This window comes from Accipiter gentilis, chromosome 8 (genome assembly GCF_929443795.1).
Source record: "Accipiter gentilis chromosome 8, bAccGen1.1, whole genome shotgun sequence".
NCBI classification, from domain to species: Eukaryota; Metazoa; Chordata; class Aves; order Accipitriformes; family Accipitridae; genus Astur; species Astur gentilis.
Window position 1 is genome coordinate 39,968,643 of NC_064887.1, and position 27,225 is coordinate 39,995,867.

The window sequence follows — 27,225 nt, forward strand, 5'->3', positions numbered from 1 at the left end:
CGTACCTACTCCACACTCACTGTCACGGCTGCAATGCAGGCTTGCCCAAAGGCTAAGCAGTCAGAAGGCAGAATGGACAGAGAAAGTGTCCCAGCAGATACCCCAAGGAATACATACGCCATGTGCAGCGCGTGCATAGGTAAAAGGGGCAAAATGCTTTAAAAGGGGAAAGGGGCTGAACCCAAATGCATTAGATGATAAAATCAAACAAAGTCTGGAGATCTGGAAAAGAGCAGTCTCCTGAGACACAGGATGGAAACCCCTGTCACCAGGAATAGCTAAAACCACTATGGAGATGATGCTAGAAATGTCTTAGCATGGACACTTCTTGAATGCTTGCAGATGGAGCAGAAGCAGAATGTGAGAACCAAGTAACAGCTTGCCCAGCCTGAGAGCAGTTTTCCAACAATGATGCTTTGCTGAAGCTTCCCAACCCATCTCACTGTACAGATTCAGCTGGGAGGGAGCATCTCCTGCAGCCCAGCTGACATAGGTGAAGCCTTGGGAGGGGAGCAAGCTGGTAGCTTATATCCGTAAATGGGACACACCTACAAAATCTGTTGGACATCTTCCTCCCTGCCCTGGGCATTGTATGCTTCTAAGTCTCCTCCCTCCTTCACAAGGGGATGGAAGTCAGTGCTTCCATGTCCAGGAGATCTCTAAAACAGCAATATGGCCTTTACTGTTTTTGCAAAGTCCAGCCCATTCTGTTCCACATCTGCAGCTCATCCAGTGGTGCTGCGCACTCTGTAGCAGCAGGGATCCAAAAGGTTACAGTTATGAGTATTATATTCCTCTATTATTTCTGAGTGCTGCAAATATGCCAGGCACTGAAACTCAAGAGAAACCTTCAGTGCTAGGTCTCCAGTCTCTCCAGTTTGCACAGTATGGTAAATAGAAATAATCAATGAGTACATCCAGTGTGAGTCCAGCATTGGGCCAGTTGAGATTTACCTCGATTAATATAAACAGCCAGATGTTAACCAAGTTGCTCACTTGCATTTAAAGCTGGTAAAATAATTTTTAAATCACTAAAAAGGTCTAAAACGTTGAAATGCTTTCTACCCTCTTCATTAACAATTTTGGTATAAAATAAAAAAAATAAGCAAAAAGACAATTTATAAGTAATTTGTTTCAAAAAAAGGAAATGGTTCAGTCAACTCAGCTAAAAGTGAGAGAATGTTTTATAAAGGCAATTTCCAAATAAAGAAATATCATTTTTAAAAATACCTTATTTAAAAAGAAGGAAGTAAAACTAAAATATGTCTTGCATTTGAGTAAAAAACAAATATTTAGTCCTCCAAAATAATTGTTGCAAATGAAACTATCTTCTGGACCACACTGTGTCTAGTCAAAGAGAAAAAGAGTTCATTCTCTCTGAAGATAAATTATGATAAACTGGGAATAAAATGGATTAGGTTCTGCTCTCATTTCATGCCAGTGTAAATCCACCGCCTTTTAATCACTATCGCTTTTTCTTGCTCCAGACAGCTGAGAGGTCTGAAACTGTTTCCATCAATAGTTTCCCATGTCAAGCAATTAAGACTTCAAGCACATTTGTGAGGATGAAGCACATTCATGAGGATGAAGGTGACAATGAAGCAAAGGTAATTAAAATGGTTGCCACCCCAAGCAGCTGTAGTTGTGTTACATGGTGTGAGCACCACCTCTGCTGTCTTAGCCTCTTTCTGCCTCTGGTCCCTTCACACCTCAAATTTTATCTTGGTTTGTAAGCAGAGCAGCCAGGTGAAACTCAGACTTACTCACACAGCAACTGCAGGGTCTGGCAGGTCTTTTCCAGCAAGATGAACATCATGGCCAGCAGCAATTATGCTGTAGTGATGCAGCCCAGCCCTGTAAGCTCCCTTATCATTTATGCAAAGCTGGGAAAATGACTTCCCTCTTTGAAGCATAAGACATTTCCCTCCCACCCCCTCCTTCCAAACCCGTCACGTCTTTGGAAGGTCTTACATTGGCCCCACAGTGGGCCGTTCCTCTGCCACCTCAGTGGGAGTCCAGGCCACTGTCCTCCAAGCTGCTGAGGGCTTTGGTCTTAATCCGGAGCTTGTGAGGTAGGGCAGCATAGCTTCGGCCCTTCAAATGGTCTTCTGAAGGGCAGGGCAGGCCGCAAGGGGGCAGAGGAGAAGTTTTGGGCACTTGTTGCTCATCATCTTCATCTGAGGCATTTGTGCTGCTTTCTTTGCTCACCTCGGCTGGAATTGGGGAAGGGCACAAGAAGCAGGCACTGCCTGACAAAGGCAAGTGGAAAGCATATTTGTCTGGGCAGTGGTAATTGAGGAACGGAGAGCAAACTGTGGATCTGAAGGATGCATCAAGCCTCTTTGGCTGCTGAAGGCCATGTGTGTCCATGGGAGCTGACTTTGAGTCACAGCCAAGGGTATTTCTGGATGGGCCAAAGGTTTTGCAGGAAAAGTCAGTTGGCTCCAGCACTGTTGGCACAAAGCTCTTCATTGTGAAGAAGCAGGACTCCCCAGCAAAGGGCTCTGCCTCAAGGAGTGGGGAGGCTGCTTTGTGCCCTCTGAAATAAACCCCCAGGAAGTCCTGAAGGGAGTCACCCTGGTAGGTGCTGGTGTCTGGGCTGATGAGCCCAAAGCGCAGCTTCAGGGACAGCAGCTCTGTCCTGAGGATGGCATTCTCCTCGCTGAGAGCAGCCAGCTGGCTCTCCATGGCGAAGTCATTGAGGCGCCTCTTCTCCCGTGAGCGCTTGGCTGCCTCATTGTTCTTGCGCCTTTTCTCCCAGTACATGTTGTCCTTCTTCTCATCTGGCATGAACTCCCGCTTGCGCCGGGAGGGACCGCTCAGCTTGCCATGGAGGAGCTTAGCCTTGCTTTGCTGAAGTGCAAGCTCACTGACGGTGCTCAGCGGTGCCATGAAGTTTTCCATGGTCGTGAACACAGTGGGGATTCTGCCAGAATTAGAACAAAAAAATATTACCACTAAAGGTGTTATGAATACCAATGTATAAATTAATATAGCCATGTGATTGTTTTGTCTCTGTTGCAGTCATACCAGGAACACAGTACAGCACCATACACACATGTAACCTGAGGACAGCTTCCCTCAGCTATTTCTGTCATTTTGGAGCCATGTTTTCAAAATACTCTCTGCACATCAATGCACTTATATCTTACCAGTGTCTGCAAAGTCCATCACGGGGTACCCAAAAAATGTGTATGACTGAGCAGAGTTAAAAAGGACGTATTTTGCTGACTCAGTGGACAGTCACAAACACTTTGCCTAACTAACTTCAATCAGGATAATAAAAATTGCTCTCACGTACTACTTATCTCCCACTAATCTCAAACTGCCTTACAAAGGAAATAAGTCTCATTGCCCCTGTTTTACAGATAAGGAATGCACAGGGAGAAGAACTGATTTACCTCAGCCACATACCTTATTTAGCAGCTGAAGCAGGATTACAAAACTACTGCATATACTCAGTCCCCATTTTTTCCCCACCCTCCCTAGTCCCACCCTGGAAAACTGGATTTGATGAAGTCTGTGATTTTGATAGATCTGTAAGCAAATGTATATGAACACCATGAAAGTGCCATCTAAGAGCTTGCTAGTACTTGCCACAGAAGTGTCCATCTGAAGACAATGACCATGGCACGTTCCTGGCTATGGGAACAAGCTAACATAGAAAACCAATGATTACAGTCTAAGTTGTGAATTAAATTAATAACAGATCGCACTCCAGAGATCCCCATCTAAGATACAAGCTTCCTGTAACATGGCGATCTTCCAGGAAAACCGCATCAGCCCTCCTGCCTCTTGGCAGTCTGGGAGGGATTGTGCTGATCTAGTGCGAGTGTCACCTCAGACATCCTCTATGCTTCACAGAGACCTAGCGAGGGAGCTTAGCATGACATATATCTTACTCTGAAGTAGTCACATTTGATCAGCTGAGCTCCCTGGGCTGTTGTCTATTGACTGCAAGAAAGCCCAGAGTGACTAATTCTGATTTAACCCTTGCAGGCATCTTAGGTCTGGTGAGAGGAATCACATCTTGTGAGACTAACTTATATTTTGGCAAACTACTTTGCAGAGTCAAGAGGAGACAGCTTGTTATGACAGCTCTACAGGATGGATAGGGAAGGAGAAAAGAAAAGATCTCACTCAGAAATGCTTCACTGCCAGACCGCTCAAGACCTGCGTCCCAATCTAACAGAAAGCTGGGCCAGCGGCACCAGCCAGCACTGAGCCTGATAAGCCGTCACCTCTACAGGATTACCCTAAAATGGTAAAGAAGGGCATAATTGTTTCACTTTGGTTAGCAACTAATGCACTGAAGCTTTGGTATTTGTCACGTTTCAATCCCCACAGCCCTTGCACAAGGCCCTTCATTTTAGCCTCATGACTATGTGACTGTTGGCACCCACAAAGACCAAGGCACAAACAGTGGTCAGGATGCCCTCCACACTGTCTGGTGGGTTGCACTTTACTAGAACTGCAATGCACTCATGGTTCACCACATAGCTAGAATAATAATAGTACCTGTTTATATAATTGCAAAGTGCTTTTCTGAGTCATGGGGACAACATCACCAAGGTTCCTGGCAGGGCTGGTCAGAGTGTTGGGGAGAGGAGAGCTGGCTGATATTTTCAGCTGAAAATGTTTCCCTGCCCTGAGAAAAAAAAGCTTCAGGCTGAAAATTGCCCAAACTCGGGGGCAATAAAATCAACATAACATCCAAAAGCCGAGCATTATTCAGTTTTTAGCCAGAAACATCCAGCTGGAGCATTTCTGGCTTTCAAACAGCTATTTAGGAATCACATTAAATGGACATATTCAGAGCCACAGGTGAAGTGAGAAATCAAACTCATTTAGAAAGCCTGGGCTGTATACGTTCATGCAGTCAGATGCTGTAAGCTGGTGAAAATCTGGCATGTGACCTTTCTGAAAATCAACGCAGCTAATAATCAGCATGACTAGTAGCCAACATTCTTGCTAAATTAATTTTTTGCATGAGTGACATGAATTATTCTTTTCTTGATGACTGGTACCCATCTACAAGCAAAAGGGGAAGATATAATTCAAAATCATTCAGGACATCACTTTGGGCAGGGACTGTATGTCCCTCTGGATGCAGAAGGGCACTAGTTCAATGAAGGACATACAGAAACAGAAATGATAAAGGACAATGTTTGGGTGCTCCACTTGCTCTTCGTGAGCATTCACATCAACACTAATCAAAAAAGCTCACACATCTGTGTAAAAAACAAGCCCTAAACATTGTCCAGTTGTAATTTGTGTCTAGAGGTTTTGAAAATTTCTAGTGTTCTTCACTTCCTAGGTTTCTTGTAAAAAAACACATTTGAATGGTCTAGTTTTCCAAGAGTGACTAGTGATTTCTTAAGAATCCAACTCATAAATCATAAAGAGGACAAGATTTTTGAAGCAAAGTACTCTGTTTTCTTGCATAGGTCTTTCTGAAAATCAGATCCCTTTTCAAGGTATCTCAAGCTAGCACTCAACAAATGAGGCATAAAAGATCACTAGCAGATTTTGAAAAGCAAACAATGTGAGAATGTATGTAAAGGAGTTCTGTCATATACACAGTTACTTACATATCGTACAGCAGAAATGTGAACAGTAAGCCTAAAAATGCTAATCTTCTGTAGAAGCTATTTGATTAAATATTCTGCTGCTTACAGATAAAATATCAGCTATTTATTTTTACAGACTTGGAGACCTTCGGTATTGGCAGGTTGTTATCAACTTTGTTCTCTGCACAATGCAGTCCGGCAAAATAGAAAAATCCACATCTATTCACTATCCGAGTTTGCTCAGCATAACCAGAGTTTTGTTCTCGTTTAAATTGGGACAAGTTCCATGAAAATATTCTCTGTCCAAATCAGTGTGATTTTGTAATTAAATACATTTGGAATGAATTTATTTTAATTTAGCTGTAAGTCTTTGAGATCTCAAACAGTATGCAAAGGTTCTGAGAGTAATTAAAGACCAAAACAATGAATGTCCTTTAGCATGAATATGTTTGGGGTAATTCCTCCAGCTTGATCAAAATTACTTCGGATCTCAAAGCATCAAAGGGAGAATTTCTGTGAGTGTACCTGTGGTTTCTGACAGCGTCAAGAGGCAGAAATACACTATTGTTTCAGGGCTTAATCACTTACCAGGAATTTTTCAGGTTAGTATTTGACGTGACTTTGTTGTTGAATGAGTCAAAGATCAACAGGTGGCTTTTTCACTGTGTAAACTCAGCACCCTCATTGGGTAAAGTAGTTTGTTTTCTCCCTGTCCTTCTCTTGTTCCTGGTGCCTGTCATAAGGAGATCCTATAAGAAGTTTCAAGATTACTGTAACCAACATTCACTGTCCAATATAGCTGGGAAGCATGGGAAATAAAAGGCACCCAAAATAGGCATTTGTGAGACAGAACAAAAAAGTAACAAAACACCTGAACTCTTCCTTCCAGCAAATTCATTTCAGCACATTTGTTTAACCTTTCCCACATTTGTTCGATCCCTCACACTCTAGTTCATTGTGCCAAGGTGAGAATTTCCTTCAGACCCCAACTTCATGCTGTGTGAATTGAAGCAGATGGAAGTGAAATAATGAGAAGTGAGGGCTGAGTCCAGGAGAAGAGGCAGGAGTCAAACCAGAGGGAGGGCACAGTTACACTTACTTGGAGGTGGGGAAGGTTTGGAAGGAGGTTGGGTGTGAAGTTGGAGGCAGGGGAAGTTCTTATCAGAGGCAGGATCTGGCCTTTTAAGGGCAAGGAATGAAGATTGAGCTGAGCCAGTATGTGAAAACATCAAGTTTTAGGCCACAGAGTCTAAACTCTACCTGTTATTTATATCTGCACAAAGTCGCACATACACCCACATGACATTTGACTTGGGACTCTTCACAAGTGAAGAATCTAGCAATCAAGCGCACAAGGTGACACACAGCTTGTCCCCACAAGGACGAGTGGAAACATTAATATTAGTGACAATAGTAGAACCGTTTTGGTCAAGTGCATTATGCAACCAATATTTCCTAAGGTGCACTGGTATCTGTTGTTTCTGCGGTTATGAATGTAGAAGACAATTACAAATATCTTGGCAGAATGTCAGCCATGTTCTGTATTATCTGCATCCTGAACAGAAGAGAAAGTACCAAAACCATTGTAAAATTATGGCATTAATTTTTCACCTCTGATTTGCACTAAATCTGCTAGTTCTGTTCAGACAGAGCATCTCTCCAAAGTCCTACTTCTTTAGAGAGAGCAGCCTTTGAACTCCTCCAGTCTCTTATGTTTCTAAGCAGGCAGAAAGCAAGCCATGTTTTTATGTAAAGACTGTTAAAAACATGAAGACAAGCAATAAAAACTATCCTTACCATTTCTACAATCCATCTAATCAGCTGTGAACAGCTAAATGTGTAATGTCCTAGCTTAATGATGACACTAAATCATTTACACCTCTGTGAAAATGAGGACATGCTGTATTGAGGTTTTTGTACATGTACTCTATCTATCTACCTGGTCAAAAGATCCTCATTTCTGGTAAAAATGCTTTCCTTGCACTAACAGAAGACCATGTTAGGGCTCAGGCTTCAGAGGTTTGGTTCAGACCTATCTCCCCTTCTTTCTTTTATCTCCACCCTGAGCAGCAGATCAGAGCAGACTCTGATGAATTGTACTTTCCAGCAGGTTGCACAAAGCCCTCCAGGAAAAACTTATATCTAACAGGAACTGATTCACTGCAGATCTACGAGATGATATAAACTTTTTTTTTTAATCAAAACACACTGCCTCATAAAACAGCTGGTGAATCTCACTTTTCTGTGATCGTAAGTCAAGCTCTCAACCCACAGATTATTCTTTTTCCCAAGGATGTATTAAAATTAGCATAGATCCTGCAAAGGGCAACCAGAACAGCCATAGATTCAGGACAATTTCTGTAAATAGAAATGCTAACTCGTTATTTCTCAAGAACAAAGAACATGTGCTGGAATTATCAGACAGTAGATTTCAAAGAAACAAAAGGAAGCACACCTTCATACAACATTAAAATGAAATTCGGCGTTCACTGCCTCAGGATAATGTAGTCATCAAAAATAAAAAGGGAATCACAAAAAATACTAGGCCAAAGATTAGGCCAGGTGGACCTTTAAGCTGACTAAGTCTGAGCACTCCTATGTCCTAAAATACTGTGTGAATTTAAGTATTAAATAAATTTCTATCTGTATTGGGTTTACGTGGCAAAGTTTTGGTAGCTGGGGGGCTACAGGGGCGGCTTCTGTGAGAAGCTGCTAGAAGCTTCTGCTGTGTCCAACAGAGCCAACGCCAGCCGGCTCCAAGACGGAACCACTGCTGGGCAAGGCTGATTAAATTATATCATCCTAAACTAAATCAGAATTCAGTTGTTAATATCAAGCCACTCTAGTACATCAGTATCTAACCCACAGGAGTTATTCAGAATTTACACTGATAAAATAAGATAATAAACAAGCCCCAGTGAGCATGGCATGATTTACAACAGAAACCTCTGAAAACTTCTACCAGGACCACTGCGCTGTACAAACACTACACTGCAAGCACCTTAGTAAACAAGTTTCGATCCTCGCTGCTGTTTCTTCACCATAGTAATAAGAAAAAAAAAATCTGTGGTTTGGCAGTATCTTACAATACTCTCTAAACCTACTGGCCGATTTAAGATAAAAGGACATCATTCTAATTACTCATATTCCTGAGTATTTCACATTCATTCTAAAGCAGTGGTTAACAGGTGCTATTGAGGAATAGGTATTACTCACTTTTTGTATCTCAATGGGAAATAGCATAGCCTATTGATTAAAGCAAGCAGAAGAGAAAAGAACAGAGCAGACCCTAATGACCTGTGTGCCTGAACTCCAGGACAACTGCTTCTGTGGCTGCTACTGATGGAAGAATCGCTCTTGCTGGTGAAGCTTTAAACTCAAATTCAAAGTAAAACTGCATCAGAAACAACTACGGTATGCCAAAGTCACAATTTTGATGTATGTCTATTTTGAAAACACACAAATGATTGTTGGCTCAGAGCGCCAAATGTTGCTGCAAGTCTGTCAATGTATTGCAGTGCCTTTACAGACAGATCTTCAAAATAAAGCATTTTCACCATCGGGCCAGGTTTTCTGAAGTCTGGTTTCCACTGAAGCTTTGTACTCGCTTGGGCACTTGTTTGAAAATCAGATTCCATGACCCCATAAGGATTCTCTGGAGTGGATTGAAACCTGGCCACAACCACAGATGCTGAACTCCTGAAAATCAAGTTTTTCTCTATAGATTCAGAGTCTGAAGGATATATTGCACTTTCTGGTGTACTAAAATTCTAGGCTCAAAGATATTAAAATCACTGTCTCTGCAGCTTGATCACAACAGGTTGTTTGTTAGGGGCTTGGTAGAATTAGTTTTGTCTTCAAACCATGTGAATCTAACCAAAATGACCAAACCGCCTGCAGCAGAACTGCTGGGTGTTACAGCTTGTAAGCTGTATAAGCCTTCCTTGATTCCTCAGTCCTTTTGGGCAAAGCGCACACTGCTCATGGTAACTAGCCTCAAAACCAGCTCAGGTACTACTCTATTTGGAACAAACTGACCTCTAAATTTTACTGTGGGTCTACAACAGTCTGTAAGACTGGAAATACTCTGCAAAACCCTTAAAACCCTAAGTTACTAATGATTCTTTGCAAGTGACAGAGTTTAGCATTTCTTGGTCTGTAAATGCCTCAGCGCATGCTGCTGATGAATAATGAAGTCTTCATGATGTTTGCTCCATTCAGCTTGCCTCTGTGCCCAAGAAAACTGACGCCATCACACCATGAGTTAATGTAAAATACTTCATAAATGTGGGGTTTTTCTCTGGGAAAAGACTTTAAAGAAATCCTTTTTCTTCCTCTGCTTTATTTCATAGTTCGAGTCAAAAGTATTGACTTTTCAGCAGATTATGCTTGGCAGGAATACTTTAGTTGAATTCTAAAATACTGGAATCGGAAACTCAAGTGTTTCAGCTGAAAACCCAGAACAGTTAAAATCGTAGTATTTTCAGATAATTTTTTCTGATTTTTTTTTTTTAAACAACTAAAACTTTCCTTAGGAAAGCCGACTACATCTGAAAAACGGTCTGGATACTACTGAGTATTATACAAACATTTTTAGTTGTCTTGTTACTTCAGTTTCGGCACCTACTTGGTGGACCCTGCTCCAGGAACATATAAAGCATAAATAACTGAATTGTTCTTTTTCCCCTGGCCATTTCTTCACTGCACAACACAGGGTAGCACAGAGATATCTGAGCTATTTCATTCAGATGCAACAATGCTGAGATAGACTGGAATTCCCCCAAGCTAACTAATGCCAACAAGCTCAATTTGACAATCCTACCATGACCAGACTACATCTACTACTGAAGCTGGCTTACTGAGAGCACGCTTAAGCACAAGCATAATGCACAGATTTGCAGGACCAGACCATACTGTATCAGACCTGTGTCACATCGTTTATCGAAAAGCAGTAAGTAACACATAAAACCATTATGCTATGCAGCAGCATAGATGGCAGGTATAAATCTGTTAATTCCTGCGCGTAGATATTTTAAATGGCAGCTTTTGGTCTGCTGTGCTAACAGGAACCGGCAAGGTGTGGCTGCATTTACCTTGGTGTAACTCAGCAGTAAGTCTCTTCCAGTCACTAGACCTTCACTCACACGACTGATGGGAGAAGAAGAGAACCAGCCCAGGAACTCACACATCTGGCTCCAGTTGAATGAGCAGATGGATGCTCATGCGCAGCGTGCCACTGGCAGTATGTGCAGCCCTGCATCTGCTCTCCACCTCTCTCTGCCTACCCAGAGGGATGGAAAATTCCATTTGGTTCATACTGAGTCTGACAAAAACTGCTTTCACAGTAGTTTTTTTAAAAGTAAAGATCAATTCACAAAGATAAAGCTCATAACTATCTCAAGGTTACCCCACATGTTATGGTGATGCCTCATCATGAGGAAGAAGTGAGAGGTGGTCTAGACCCGAAGTAAGTCCCTCTCTGTAGCTCAGGAATGTCATCGCAGGCTGTGAAATCAATGAGACCTAAGTACGTGTTTAAAATTAAGCAGAGGCTAAGAGCTTTTCCTGAAACAAGGCTAGAAATGCTGGCTTAAGCAGGGCTGCCATTGATGTTAGCAAATCAGTGGCTTTCTGTCTTGGAAATTAGAAGTCAAGAACCACCAGAAAAGAACTGGACACATTTCTAATCTTTCCTAGATGCAATCATCTGTGGTTAGTAAGTCTTGAGGGTACATGAAATCCCTATTTTAAAAACAGAGTGGAATCATTTGCAAATCACAAAATCCCTGGCTCTGTAGAAGCTACAAAGTTACCACTGTCAGAAAGTTCGTAACAATACTTTAAGAGGAAAAGCAGAACAAATCCTGATAAAAACAAGGACCTCCCCCCATTTTCAAAATCCATTCCCCAGCAAACACCAGTCATCAGGAAAGACAGCATTCTCCTATATTTGATATTCCTAATTCCTTTCTTCATCTTTTCACATATCCGTTTCAAAAACGCCCAACCCCAAATATTTTGTTCAGCCAGTAAAACTTCCAGAACCTGCTTCATTCCCCATTCTCCTCCTTGTTGTACAGTCATGTACATCAGCAGTTGCAAATTATTTGTTATTTAGAAAACTGAATTAGGCCCTCAACTTACCACTGAGCCTTAGGGACACACATACGCAGTTAGAGCCCCATGGGTTTTGCTAACCCAGCAGTGCTGTCATCCAGATTCCAGCCCTAGGAAATTATTTTGCTTTAGGTAGACAAACCGAAGCCAAGCTCTCCCACTCTTTCTCCCAGTCTTTTCCTGCTCCTAACTCCAGCATAAGCACTTCCACAATGCAGGACTGATCATAGCATCCCATTTACAAAAGTTTTTGCAGACCCTAAAACTCATCTCATTGCTTACCCTCCTGTTTCAGAACAAGAAACTGATGATCACAAAATAGAAACCATTCACGCTAAGATGTATAGAAATATTTAGCAGATCAGGAGCAGAGTGTATCAAGGATCAGAAATTTCTGCACATGGCACCTTTCTCATCGTTTTCTGGCAGGAAGACTCCCATCCTTGTGTTTTTTTGCAGAAGTCCGAATGATTCAATGCTCTCTAAAAGCTTTCCTTTTTCTTTTTAAGGAAGTAAGCCATCACTACCGACTTGTCTTGAAGGCTGCCAGGCCTGCTCCACTCATACATGTGTGCAAAGGGCACTCACTGCAGAACGTGACTACTTCTCTCATTCATTAATTGTTAATATCAAGATTTTCTGTCAGAGGTTTCCCTTTCACTCTGCTATCACAGGAAATAAATGAAACTTTTGAAGATTTTGCAAGGCAGAGTCATGCATCAGCCACTTCTGCCTGAGTTTCTATAATACAAAGAACTAGTGACAACCCACTTGTACTAAAGATGAAACTCCTAATTTCAGTCTCAAATCATTGAGTTTCTCTGTGCCCAAAGCAACAGGGTGCTTATCAGTGCTTTATCAGATTCAAAATACTTCTGGGTAACTAAAGTGAAATGCTGATGTAAATTCACATGGTCCAGTCCTAGAAATATTTCTTCCAGATTCAAACTGATTGCTGCAGTTTCCTTTTTAAATCATCAGAAAAGAAGATAAAGCTGTAAATTAGGACTTGGGTTTTATCTGAAACTACACTGGAGTCAAATCTGGAGTGCCTCCACAAAGGCTAAGTGCCTCCATTTCTGCCAAAGCAGCAGAAATCAGCAGCCAGTCTATAATAGCCTTTGCAGAAACCAGCAAAAGACAATGAACTACCTCTTCCATCCTTTGAGTTATTCCTTGCAATATTAATATTCGCAGTACACTTTCACTGGATGGAAGCAGTAGGAATTTCTGCCTAAACTGCTTGACTCCACAAGGAAATAAAGAAACTCTTCCGTCTCAAAACACAAAGTCAAATTCTGCTGTTAACTGCCTGTTGTCTGACTTTCTGCTATTAATTGCATCTTATCTGACTTATTGCAGAGGTTTGAAAAGGGAGGGAGCTATGACCTTGGCACAGATTTCAGCTAGACACATGTCAGATTACTCACCAAAGCATTTTCACCTGCCAGAGCTCTTGGGTCTGAGAGATTCCCAGGAGCACAGGACCAGTCTTTGACTCCCCGAAGACCAAAATTCAGGGGACACTTCACTCCCCAGTTGCCGCAGCCACATTGACATGGTAACACAGTAAGAGCACATGTCAAACCAATACAACACAATAACCTAGCCAGGAAGCAAAGAACAACACTGCAGCCAGGGGAAACTGTGAGACAAAGTACAAGGAGTGAGAAAGGCTAAACAGCAAAAACTGGATTGTGTTCTAGAGGCTTGTGTTTCATTGAAAAAGTCAGGGTAGGAATCACAAGGATGAGGTCAGGTCCTTGGGTCATTGCTTACAGGTGGACAGATGTTGCAGAGTCACTCAGGCAAAAAATCCTGAAGCTTAATAAGACTTTCCTAATATCTGCTGTTTCCCTGAAAGCCTCTGCTAGCTGAAGTTACCTCATTAGGTAGGAGTCTCAGCTTTGATTAGAGAAAAATGTGTTTAGCTCTTGTGGATGCAGACGATTCAAAATCCAACACTGAGGAGTCCAAAACCAAGACAAATAGAAAGCTTCCCTTCAACAACAACAAAACAACCCCACAAACAAACCAAAACAAGACCAAAAGTTCTTCACATTTTTATTTTACCACTCAACATTACTTGAATTTAGCTTTTAAAAACATGCTGCAAAGAAGACATCTTTTAAAGTTAGAACTGGAATGTTTTCTTAAAATAGTTCATGATTTAGCATCTCTTTATTAAAGGACTGCAGTTCTGAGACATCTTAAAGGATGCCTGAATTTAAAAAGCGGTCTTTTTAAATGAAGCCTCTTATGTTTGGCAATCAGAAATGTCAGAGTCTGCAGTCATTAGTCTTTTCTGAAATACTGCCTAACGTCTGCAGATTATTCCACTCATGCTGGCATGGAAGTCGCCCTACAGTTAATTATTGCGATAATTATTTCTGATAAGCAGAGATGCTAGATTTGGGATAATTGGCATGTAGTACACTTATGAACTGCATTTTCCTTCTCCTAACAAATCATGAGCTGCATTTTCCTTCTCCTAACAAATCTTTGAATGTCCCCAAGAAAATTTAGCCTGTCATAAGCCACAGCATAGCAAAGTTCAATTTTAGAGTGGTAAAAAAATTATGATACCTAGATATTTCAAAGATTTTAAGTCTTGTATTCTGTATGATACAGCAAGGGCATTTGTCGCATGTAGAAACAGAACATTCCAACCTTTGGGTGGGCTCTCAGTGCTCACTTCTTGGTCTGGGAGGACCCAAGAAATGTCTTACTCACAGATCTTTTTAATCAACAGAATACTTATTTACTGTCATGTTCTCTTTAAATCAAAACCAATGCTGGCTACTAGTTATTTTCAGTGTTATACATGGAAGGGATTTAAAAACAATCATCTTGTTTAAAATGTCCACACTTCATATATAAAGTAGTTTTGGGGAGTGGCTACTTGAATGTTTCAGCTACACTGACATGACAAGACCAGTATACTTCATTCGAAGCTTCATTCTCTCCCACCCCACTAGAAAGAATGCAGCAAACCAGAATTTCACATTTTATACTGCTCAGACCTCTATACTCACAATATACTAGCTTTTGCATGTGGGATGCAAAACCTGCTTTTAGGCATCATCATTGTCTTTTGATAGGATAAGCAAATCTGCTGCCCACATCCAAATTCTGCTATGTAGGTATTAGCTATACTGAGCAGAATAAACAGGTTTTCTGGGAATGTAAAAAATATACAAAATTATGTTGCTCTCTCTGAAGCTGCAGTTTTGATCTCATTACACTGTATGCATGACTCTTGTCTCTCTATTTATTTATATATATGAATTCCCTCTTCAGGTGCAAAGTGCAGCTCACGTTGGAATGCCCTACAAGAAGCCTTTCCTTGACTGAATTGAACAGCTGCACAACTGTTTCTACAGTGTCAAGAGAAAGCATTTTGGTTTTATCTCAAATTAAATGTTTCAGGATAGTTAACCATTTTCTCTCGTAAGGAATTGATCAATTTCAACATGAAAACACCTTTTTGAAATTATGTTCTGCTTGGTAAATCTGAAGTAGAAGATGTTTAGAAGCATTTTGAGTCTTCATAAAAACTACTTCCCCCCTTTTTTTTTTTGCCAGTGGAACTCTTAGAAAAACAGTTTTAGGGAAACTAATATCTTGTTGTTTTTTTAATGTAGTCTCTTGCAAAAAATTCACTCAGTTGTAATCTGTGAGGTCTAAAAATACCCAACCTCATCAAGGGCTGATTTCCTCTCCTGTCTTGGTAGTTCTTAATACACTGACAAACAATATGGATGCACATTATCATACACATTATGTTCATTTAAATTTGCTTAAATAAAGAGTACACCTTATGAACTGGTTGTTTCTGCTAGACCAATCTGCTGCCTAAAATCCGTAATGTCAAAAAACACAACTTGCAAAAGCAATTGAAAAAAATCTTACTCCCATTCTCAAAAATAACCTGTGAAATTCAGGAGCAAAATGTACAAAGAACATAAATGGGATGTGGCATTGTAGAGGTAACAATTTCAGGTATCTACAACCTATTTTCTAAAACTACTTAGAGATGTGTATATCTAAAGCACGCTGAAAATTAACGAGCCCTCTAAATGTGGTGAGCTGAAAATGTGAACTCTCATATGATGCAAGAAATCCCAGAGCCAAATGGGAATGAAGGTGAGCTGGAGTATCAGGTACAAGGATTGGGTGGCTGGGAAGAGGAATAAACATCAAAAGGTTTGGAGGCAATAGCATGAACTATTAAAGAAAATTAGAAAAAAGTTAGAGCTGGTGCTTTTAAATCCTTTTGTAAACCTCAAAGTGCCCTGCTAAATGCTTAAATCCAAGGAGATTTTGCAAATTTGGCTTTTAATGAAAAAAATTGCATCTTTTCATTTCTCAGCTAAGTAAGTACATGTCACTGGCATTGAAAGTCAGTGAATGTGAGAGTTCCTCCCACAGTCTTAACTTATTTATCTAATGACATAACTTTGCAGAGAATTTCATTAAAAATCTTCAGAAAGAGGTTTTTAGTATGCGTTTGATATTAGTTTACTGTTAATATGTGTCTGCTAGCAATAGCAAGATTCTGTAGCTGGAACTGCATTTCATGTTGCTTATATAAATAACCAAGTGATTATGAACAGCAGATTGAGGTTTGGCAGATTTGCAACATCCAGATAGATACGCATCTCTGTCATATGAGACTCACTAGCTTTTTCAACAAATGTACACTGTTTCATTAACTTGCATTTTGTATCTACAATTTTGACACTTATGTAGAAGGGGAAATTTGGTTAATTCCACAGAATTCAGAATGGCAGTTTCATTTTCTTTTGCATATCAGCTTTTCTCTCTAGAGTTTTCTTTACTGCATATTACTTGGAATGACTATAAAGTATACAGAGAATATTGGGTTTAACATTAGACACAGAGCAAGGAAGGGGCCATTGCTACCACAGCAACCTGAAAGAGTTTGAATCTACCTTGATTTTTGTGTGGTAAGGGATCAACAGTGTGCCCGGGGAGTCGATTACTCTGAGGCAGCGGGACCTCTTTTCAGGAGCAATTCTCAAGGCCTATTGACAGCACATTCCCAATTCTCCTGCATTTTAATTAATGGTAACAACATTAATGAGAAACTGTGGGGATACTTTTGCCTGCAGGGGAGGAAATGTGTTTTGGAGTTCACTGAAAGCCAGTAGGAAAAGTGGCTTCAAGGCACAGTCTTTGGTTTTGTGCTTACAGACCGTGCAGTAAGAGTTTAGCCCTGGCTACAGATTTCCACGCCACTTTAAAGTGCTTCTAACACCAAAGACTGCCTCTGAAGTGGAGCTTAGTGAATCTGCTGAGTTCATGACTGTGATATTTATCACTCTCCTCAATTAATATAATTAAAATATTTAATGTGATACTTTCTTCACTGTAAACCTCATTGTTTGCTGAAGCAAAATAAGGACAGTGAACCTCAGGCAGAAAAAGGGGGATTAAATACACCTTTTCTTCGTATAAAAATTTCATGACAGCTGTCAGCTTTAAAACTCAAAACGAGAACTATTTTACCACAAGCTTCAGAAATAACACAATAATTTTACACCTTCCTCCAGGTATAATAAATATGTATCACCTGCCTTTATAAAAATCCTGCGTGCCTTCAGAATAGTTTTCTCTCTGTCTTTCTCTCTCAAACTTGCTAAAGAAGGGGAAGTCTGAGAGGGAGAGGGGGAAATGACAGCAACCCCTCCCCGTCTTTGAAATTAGATGCAAAAGATTTTTCAAACCAAGAGAGGAAAAGGCTTGTCCCCAGAAGCTTTGTGAACTAAAGAAACCACGTTACAAGCTGAGCAATGATAAGAAGAAACAAACAGTCCTACATGGTGTTAATGATTTCTCAACAGTTTTCAATGCCTGGATCATTTGTATTTTCTATCGTTGTCCTCAGTGCTTCTGATATTGTGAGGGCATAGTGAAGGGCATACACATCAGTATCTTCTTCCCCATACAGAGCAAGCAAAGGGAAAGAATTTTTTTAATGTTATGTTTTTACACAGACTTTGACATACAGGATGAGGTTTTCAGAAGAGGTTTGCTTCTAGGGATTCCAACACTGTGAAAAACTGGCCAAAGGTGTCATAGGAGAAATTTAGATCAGGGAAGGAGAGGATGAGGAGGCAGGGAGATGAGAGCAAAAGATTTGAAGCAATACAGACCAGCTGGAATTGAGCTTTCAGTGCAAGCTCACTAACTCAGGAAAGTCACAGCAGAGTTTGCCATGGTTAAAACATAAAGTTGAGCAAACGCCAATACCCTACAGGGACCTCTGTGACAGGAGTTGTTCTTGGCCTGGGTGATCATTCACTCCATACTAACCACTGGTATCACTAAGGCCAACTGCCTTTCCTGGCCTCCTCATCTCCACAAGCAAAGCTTTGTCCAGAGACAAGCAAAGGGCTCCATCTGCTGAGAGGTGGGTCCTTCTGCCAGGGTGGGAGCCACTGGCAGAAGGTCCTCTCCAAGGAAGCCACCTTTCTACTGTGGCTCCTCCATAGAGGTGGTGCCAACCTCTCTCTTCAGGGCTGCAAATCCAGCACCTTACTATCACTATGTTATTATCAAGCTCTACTGCTGTGCTGGCTGCCATAGAGACACCAGATGATGCTCTAGAAACAGCACAAATCTGCCCAATGCAGGAAATAAATTCTTTCTTAGTCTCACAGTCAGGTACATAAAAGTGCTTGAACATTGGTGTTCTGATGCGAAGAGGAGAATGAACCAAAATAAGCACATAGGAAAGAACAGGCAACAAAAATGTCCAACTCTGAGAACTAGGCAAACATACTAAAACCATACAACAAAATCTACAAATATAACCACCTCCATCACTCCCCTTGAGTATGGGAAGAGAAATTAGGGAGGAAGATATCAGGCATTGCAATATGGTGAGTGTGGGTGCATCCATGTGTGTGTACATACAGGTGTTGGTGTGTTGGCAGGTGTGGCAGGAAGGAGTGCTGAATGGCAGAAGTTTAAGAGAAAGAGGTAAATTCAGGGACAGATGGCGGAAGCATAGAGTGCACAGAGATAACATATAGGGGGAAGAGAGAGAGAGAGGAAAGAGGAGAAAGGGAAAGATAAAAGAGAAAAAAAGGAGAAGAAAAAAGATGAAAAGGGAAAAAATTAAAAAGGAAAAAAGAAAAAGTGAAAAAAGATTAAAAAAGGAAAAAAATTAAAAATATTTAAAAGTATGAAAAAAGATTTAAAAGCATGAAAAAAGATGAAAAAGAAAAAGATTAAAAAAGAAAAAAGATTTTAAAAAGAAAAAAGATGAAAAAAAGAAAGAGGAAAACAAGATGAAAAAAGCTAGCAATTTTCATGCCAAAAGCCAGTCACTTTTCAGGAAAGCTAGCAGGGGTCTAGGGAGAAGCATGGAAATGGTTTTCTGCTAGGGTATTGCTGCCACCTTTGCCCCACAACACCTGAAAAAGCCCCAATACCATGAATTCCCTCTCACCAACGTGGCCAGGACTTACCTCGTGGATCAGACTTGACACCTGGAGTCATCGGCATCAACTCCTCACCCAAGAGCCACCCCAGCAGGGCGAGAGGGGGACGACGAACTCCTCTTCTGCCAAAAGCTGCCTCACCGCGCACCCGCTTGTGACAGCCCTGCGCTGAGAGACATGTCAGTGGGGTCAGTGAGGATGCTTTTTTTTGGCTTGCTTTTCTTTTTTCTTTTTTTTTTTTTTTGCATAACCGGGTCCCAGGAAAGCTGGAGTCATGTAGGGATTACGTAAGAGGTGGTGACAGGCAGCATCATGAGGGAGGGGGGTTGTCAGGTGGCTCCCGCCAGCACAGCTGCTTTTGAGCTTCCCGTTAGCATTTACACTGAAAAAGCGCGTCAGCCCCGGCCGTGGCAGAAAGGGGGGTGGCTTCCCTGCCGAGCTTAAAGTTTAAAAAGCTCTTGTAGGTGTTGAGTCACCCAGAAAGCTGGGCGATGAGTGCTGCACCGAGGGAGGCGGGAGCGGCGGCCTGAGGCAGAGAGGGTGGCATGGGGGTAGACCCCCGGGGAGGAGGATGAGGGCTTGATGAATGCAGCCAGATAAATCTCGCTTTAAATAAGAGGCAGGGCAAGTCAGTATGGCGCAAATAAATAGGGAGGTTCAGGGCTGCATCCCCGCTGCCGCAAAGCACCCCTGGCAGAGCCCTCCTCCCCGCCAGCCGCACGGTCCCACCTCCTCGCCCCTTCCTCCACCCTCTCCCAACTCCGGGGTTTGCCCACCCACCTGTGGCGACAAGGAGCCCCGGAGAAGGGGCTCTCCTCAGCTCAGGCCCTGCCTGCCCACTGGGACGCAGGTGCTGCTCGTCCCGCTGCCTTAGGCCTCCAGGGCTCTTGGGGTGTTGAGGCTCCACAGAGGCCTCGGCAAGGCACCTTCCCTCAAGGGAGACGTGTTTGACGTCCTGATGCAGCCGGCTCCTCAGGAGCCTGGGGGTGGGGGGGGATGATTGCCACTGGACATGGCAACCCAGCCACCTGGGCCCATCTTGTCCCTTTCTGTCAGGAGTCAAGGCTGGGATTTGCCCTTAAATCCCCAGAGGCTGATAAAATCAGCTGTGCCAGAGGCTCCTGCTCACCCTGCGGACTGCACCCAGCTGTGCCCTGCCCTGTCAGCCAGGCCAGGGGAAGAAGGGCTCCCTCGCTGAGGCGGTTGTACCCTCAAGGTATGTGAAAGGTTTTAATATACCATTTTCCAAACATGTTGGAGGATTTCTGGTGCTCTTCCCTCACATGAGAACAAGTTTGCACAACACAAAGGCGGCAGCTGACGAGGCACCGGAGTCGTGGGGCCTGGCGGGGGCAAAGGCAGCCCTGCTTGCTGCCCCGTCCCGGGGGCTGGCAGCAGCTGAGGTGCCCCTGCTCCCTGCCTGGACAGGCACAGGGATGGCAGCGTGGCTCAGCAGGGGACAGCCTTGGGGACAGGCTTCTATCATGATAGGAATTATTGTGACACTTACTAGATGCTTCTTGTGCCTCGTCTGTGATGTGGGAGTTGTCACATACTTACAGGCCATGTAAAATCCTCCAAAAGCTGACCTATAGGACCTAGAAATTATTAACCCTCCAAATGTTGGGACCACTTACTAAGTTTTGTGCAGGAACTCTAAAATCCTTGTGGAGAATACAAGGAAAAACAGTTATCTGGGGGCAGCAGTCAGTGTGACAGACCTGCGATTGCAGGTGACACTGGAGACTTGCTCTTTCACATGGGATGTGGCATTGATTCCTTATCTCCCTCCATGGCTCTCCTCCACAGCCTCCTCCATTGTTTTTGGATATGTTTCATTATTGATGAGTGAAGTATTGGCACACAGCAAATTAGTGTGCTAAAGACAGCCACAGTTAATTAATTGATTCTAATCAATTAAATTCGCCCTCTGAATTCTTCAACGTAGACAATTACAGCATCCTTCACTGATGTTTCTGCTACTGTTTTAAGCAGGTGCTATGCCCTGTGCTCCACAGCTTGTGGGAGGTTTGTTCATGGGTGGTAGTTTAGAATGAGCCAGCTTCTTCCCTTGGTGAGGAAATCCAGGTACAAAACAGGCGATTGTTTTCTTTGGATTAGGACTCACCCTGCAAAGCATATCACAAAGGTGATGTAGATGATGGATGCAGGTCTGAGACTTCAGGCAAGTCAGTGGTATCTCTCCATACATTGAATTTCCAGATCAGTAAAGTGAGGATAGTCATTGTTTAGATGACAGATTTTACGGTGCACTTATTGTACCTGCTGCACCTGCCTTGGCAGTGCTAGGATCTTATTTGTGCTTTTGCGTTCTGTTGTAATACAGTGATGACACTCTGTTGATACAGGCATAAAACTTGTCGTGCATACCCCGAGGACAGAAAAACAAGGAACTAGCTCTGCTGAGGAGTCAGTGCAGTCGAGAAAGGCAGAAATCACCTTTGTGGTCTGCTGTCCCATTACCTGTTTGTAAACCTGCCAGGAGCCTGTGCCACCTGGTGGACACTAAAGAGGAAACACTGAGCTGCACTGGAGTAAAATAAATGTTTGCTGAAAGCACAAATACTGCCCTGGGTCCCAGGTGTCCAACCCAGCCCACCCTGATCCTTTGAGACAAAGTGTAAGAACAGCCAGGGCTGAACCTCCCAGCTGGAGGGGTACGAATGGGATTGGAGACGTGCTGGTATAAAATTTTAAAAGTAGCAGTGTGGAGAAGGTGGCTCTGTATGCTGTCAGGGTGAACTGTTTTGTAGTAAAAATTAACATGCCTCTTCCCAGGCAAATGTGCCTGGATGTATGCGCAAGTCTGTGCTGCTCACTGGCACATGTGCGCAGTGCCTTAGCTACCAAAGTCCTCCAAGTCCAGGAAGGGACAGGAGTGTTACAAGTCCTGTATTTAATGATTGGGTTTGAACCATCCCAGTTGCAGGGGAAGTTTTTATTCATTCCAGTTTCATTCATAGCAATGGGTGTTAGCTTTTACAGAATCTTTCCTTTCAATCAAATGAAGTTAAAATTGCCAGAGTATAGCTTGTTTGCTTTTTTAACCAATATGAATTAAAGTTTGCAAAAGCGTTGAAGGAATCAAGGAACGTTGGTCTTAGTCTTCTGGGTAACATATTCTAAAGTCTCTCTGGATGTTTAGCCATATTTTATTTTTAAACTTGATTTCCTTGAGCTTTCAGCAGTAAAATTTCAGCCTGAGGGATGCAGATACTTGTATATCTTAACTGTCTCCATAAAGTTGGCTTAAATGTTTTGGGGTCTGGGGGTTTGCTTTTTTTCTGGTTCTGACAGGATTGGTGTGGCAAGGGAGAGAGCAAATCCTTCTTCCCAGGGCAGCGGGCCTGGGAAGGGGATGAGCTGTAGAGGTCACTCTTCTCCCTTATTGTTCCCCGAAGTGGGAATCAGCATACTACTGATTTCATTTAACTTTAGATATCTGCAAAAGCAGGGTTTCTACATATGGACCTATCCTCTAAGATTCCCCTTATAGTGAATGGAGAGAAACAGACTTTTGTAGGGTGTGAGTGATCTGATCTATTTTAGATTATTATCTTGAGAAGAAAAAAATACATCATAGCATCTTTCTCTGCATTGGGCATAAAGGCAGTGTGTAAGGTGAGTAGTCTGGATGAGAGCTACAGTGGTGCCAGGCTGGTCTGTTTTCCTGCTGTAAGCCTAGAGCTAGGAGTGCCAGTCAGAAACAGCATAAAACATTTTGTGAGTAGGCTGTTGTGGAGACAAAGTCCCTCAGATTGACCCAGAATAGGAAAATAAACCCAGGAATCTTAGTGTTTGTGAGGAAGTAATTTGTAGGGTCTGAAGATGCAGACTGTATCCATTACTATTCGGTTATCGCTCACAAAACTTGTTTTTGCCCAGACCTTCTAAATTGTGAGCAGCCTTCAACGCTAACATAGCACACTTCGAGCACATGTATTCTTGTGAGAAAACCATGAATCTGATCACAGAAGATCAGTGATCACCTCCAATTCATATTTTTTTTTTATTGCAGCAACACATCAACATTGCCTCACCTCATTAGCAATACGTATCAGCTGCACACATTCAACCCAAGCATGAATCAGTATAGGTGCTGAATGCTCCCTTGTGCACTGCTGGATATGTAACATATGTTACTTTTTTTGAACATAACTATTGCAGATGAATTTTACTGTGCAGTTCCCAAGGCAACATCCCATTCACAAGCAGGTTTTCCTAAAATAGCCTCTGTCATGGGAATCTGGTACCCTCACATCCCTGTTCTCCTCTACGGGCTGTGCTCCCCAGCAGGCTTTATTCTTCATTGTGCAATGGGATGTGGTGTGGTGGTTCAGCCAGAAAACACCACAGGGACAGGACTGCCAGCCCACTGGGGAGCTGTGCCAAAAGGGGAACAAGGGCATGAGGCATCTGCACCAGGACTTATTAATGAGCAATAGCCACTGCATGTGGATGCAGTTCAAAGCAGAGTGGAACTGAAAATTAATGCTTCAGTCAGGCTTGACAGACCAAACAATATTAATTTTAACCATGCTGAGAATAAAATATTTTGCTTCATTGTTTCCACTGGGAAATAATGCTGTGGGGGTTTTTTCCCTCAGAAAATCCTGATTTTGCGAGAACTGTTTTTTATCTGTGAAGAAATGAGATTGTGACATAAAGATCCTTACTATATCTAGAAGTTAGCGTCAAAATGCTACATGTTTAAAGTGGATTGTTAGTTATGAAAAGAGACAGGAATAAAAAGCATTTTTAAGGATATGCATAGTGAACAGGGATAGCCCATCACATCAGGTTGCAAAAGCAGGCAGTGTTTCTCTAGCTGATTGCCTACATTTCAGATTTTCGGAGATCAGGTAATTTTGTCCCATGGCTCACGTTGCAGTCTGTTATGCACTGTGAGCATGAAAAGAACTATGTGAAATGTTTTGTTCAAACCATGTTTTCCACAGAAATGTGTGTTTTCATCAAGTAGAAGTTTTCCACAGCAAATATCAATTTTCAATTAAAACTGAATTTTCATAATAGAAGTTTGGAAACTTCTTGTATTTCTTCTGCCTCTCCCCAGTAGTTTTCAGCTTGGACAATCAAAACATTGCAGCCAAAAGATCCCCAAATAGTTGTTACTTTTCAGACATGTAGTTTTAAGAATGCCTCCAAAGGTTGCAAAGAAAAACTTCTCAAAAAAGCCAAAACCTTTTTCTGATTTGTGTTGTCAAAATCATTGCCAGGAACAGAAAATTTATAAACAGCTCTAAATACATAGTCATGGGACCACTAGACTTTTCGCTGCAAGGGCATCTGCCCAGCTTCCCTGGGGGCTCTTTTGTGGCTCCCAGACATGCGGTCCCTCTCTGTTTCTCTTACTAACTCAAGGTAGAGCTGAGCACAGCACTGTTACCAGAATAGCAGGAAACCTGCAAATGTCACATTAAGTCTCACCTTTCCTGGTGAGATGCTGTATCTGAACCTCATCTTCAAAACCTCACCTCACCCATGTACCCACATGAGCAACCACAGAGTGTTCCTCCTTTGCACTCGAGACTGTGGGCTTACCTCCCTTTTGGCTTCTTTGCACTCTTCCCCCGAACCCCAGCAAAGAAATCACTGCTCTGCCACCACCTTAATTCCAGCTGAGGTTGGCTTTACCTGTATGGACATTTTACTGACTTCAAGAGGAATTACTTGCATGCTGGCAGCAAAGAGGGAGTAGAAAGTGCCACAACAGCATTTTTAGGGGATAGCTGCCTTCTATGGTCATTCACCCCAGCTACCAAGAAGAATAGACCCTGTCTACAGCTCCTTATACCATTCTGCCAATTGCTGCAGGGACTTCATAATGAGACACTATGCATTTTCGCCTAAATGAAGTAAAAACCTTCATATAAGAGTAAGCTCTGGAACTCGCAGCCACATGAAATAAGAAAACTCAGCCAGAACTGGAGAAGGATGGATGGCGATCTGGATTTGGACTGCAAAGGATGATAACACTTAGCTGGGTTCTCATTACTCTGGTCTTGGAGGTTTTTGGAATCGGGACGGATTTTGCTTCTATCACTGCAGTCCTGTGCATTCGGTCAAAGATTTTGGCAGGACTCATCCCTGGGAAGTAGTTGGCCTGAGGGGTTGGAAAGCTCCTTGGTCCCTTCTGTTGTGCCTGAGCCATTGTTTAAGAGTTGGCAGCAGCTTCTGGTATTAAAACACTCTGACATCTGTAGTGTCAGCACTGTCACTCTGGGACCAGGGTGTGCCAGCATTTTACCATTTCGTTGCTAGGCTAAAGGATGATGCTATTAACAACTCAAGATGAAATGGGGACAGCACAACAGGCATGTGGTTTTCTGACTGCAGCAGGCAGCTCTTGGAGCGAGGAAGAGCAGAGGGAGGATTTTTCACTCGATTATTCATACTCGCAGGACACCCGAAGAGTCCCCTTTGCCATTTTCCAGCAGAGGATTTTGTGGACTTGGTGAGACAAGAATGAAGGTGCTGCAGGAAGCTTGCCAGCTATAGGGAAAGGGACTGAAGCTGCTTCACATGGGAGCCATGTGTCAAACCCAAGCATAATCAGAAAGATTGCACTCTTCCTCTTATTCTTTTAGGAAACTCTTCCTCCATCCTCCCTGTACCTCTCCTCACCTTCTTGGCTTTCACAGACACAGGCCACACTTTCTGCTCAGCAGAAATGCACTCATTACTCTATATTCTGGTAATGACCTGAGGTTGAACTGAGAATCTACTCCTTTTGTGTACAGATGCCTACTCTGAGAGAGTCACATTCTCAAAAACTTACTTAAACGTAGATGTTTAAAGGAACAGATACTTTAAGGTCCTCTTGATATGGGAGCTGGGGCCTGAAGTTTCACTTATGGTTCTGCAATTCTCCCCTTGAAGTCAAAGCACAAAATTATAGCATCCCATCTAAAAAAAATAGCACTTCTGTGCCATTACTGAAGTTTGTATATGTGTGTACACATGCTGATATGGAGTAGGAATTTTGTTGCATCCTTTATGGCCAGCAAAAATGAGAACCGTCAGAATGGTTGCATGGAGAATGGCCAAAGATCCTAGGCAAGGGAGTTCGATGATAAACATCCAAACATCAGTATTTATGACACTTCTTACTAGGAGAAAATTAAAGCAGGCATTCATTGTAGTAGCTCTACATATGTGGGATAGCAGCCCTTCAAAACTGCACAAATGAGACTGAACAAGAACGGGGCAGGGAAAAAACCTCAGACAGAGGAAGCAGTTATTCAAGGTCACATACCAGGACTAAGAAAGCTGTGGAGTAAACCAGTCTTTGACTGCCTTTCCTGTCTAATAGTAAAGGCTAGATTTTCAAAGGAAGCCAACTGCCAAAATGAAATTCATAAACTTTTTATTCATGACAAACAAAACTTGCAAGTGTGAATGCAGAGCTGTTAGTTCTGCAAACCTCTTCCCTATGTTTGTGGCTGAGCGTGTTGCTGTTCTGAAAACTGGCCCCATCTGTGTAGGAGGTAATGTACAAAAATCTGGCCATGAGCATTTCCAATAAGACAGCTATATGGGAAAAAGGATGCCGCTGTGGTTAAGGTATAAACCTGGCATGTAGTAATTTCAATGCATTGTGTGATCCAAATCAAGTAAGTTAGTCTCTGTTTGACTTAGTTCCCACCTTACTATTGTTTGATCTACCCAGCTTCCCAGAATCACTACCTGTTGTCTTGCATATTTAGATTCATAAAACTGCAATAAAAATAAAAACAATAACCTTATAGACAGTAAGTATACTTGTCCTGTTCTTTCAGAAATAGGACTCCCATAGCCCTGTGTTCAGGCATGTACACAATAGTTCTGGAGTCTATAAAAGAAGAATCTTGGTGGATAAGAGGATTTTTTTATGTTTACTTTGTGGATTTTTAAATGAAAATAGTATAGAGACTATTTCCAATTGGTGATATCTCCCCATGGTTCATGTAAACCTTTCCTGCATTTCTCATTCAAATAGCCTATTGAAATACTTGATTATTTTTCTCCATTGCTGGGCTTTAGTG

The 27,225-nt window shown here is 42.2% G+C and overlaps 1 long non-coding RNA gene across 1 annotated transcript; it reads left to right on the forward strand.

Moving 5' to 3' along the window:
• The first annotated feature begins 202 nt into the window (after positions 1 to 202).
• On the forward strand, positions 203 to 4,097 carry LOC126041972 (uncharacterized). Its single transcript, XR_007507037.1, has 3 exons — positions 203 to 493; positions 1,488 to 1,607; positions 4,000 to 4,097. It is a non-coding gene; the product is annotated as an uncharacterized LOC126041972 (long non-coding RNA).
• The last annotated feature ends 23,128 nt before the right edge of the window (positions 4,098 to 27,225 follow it).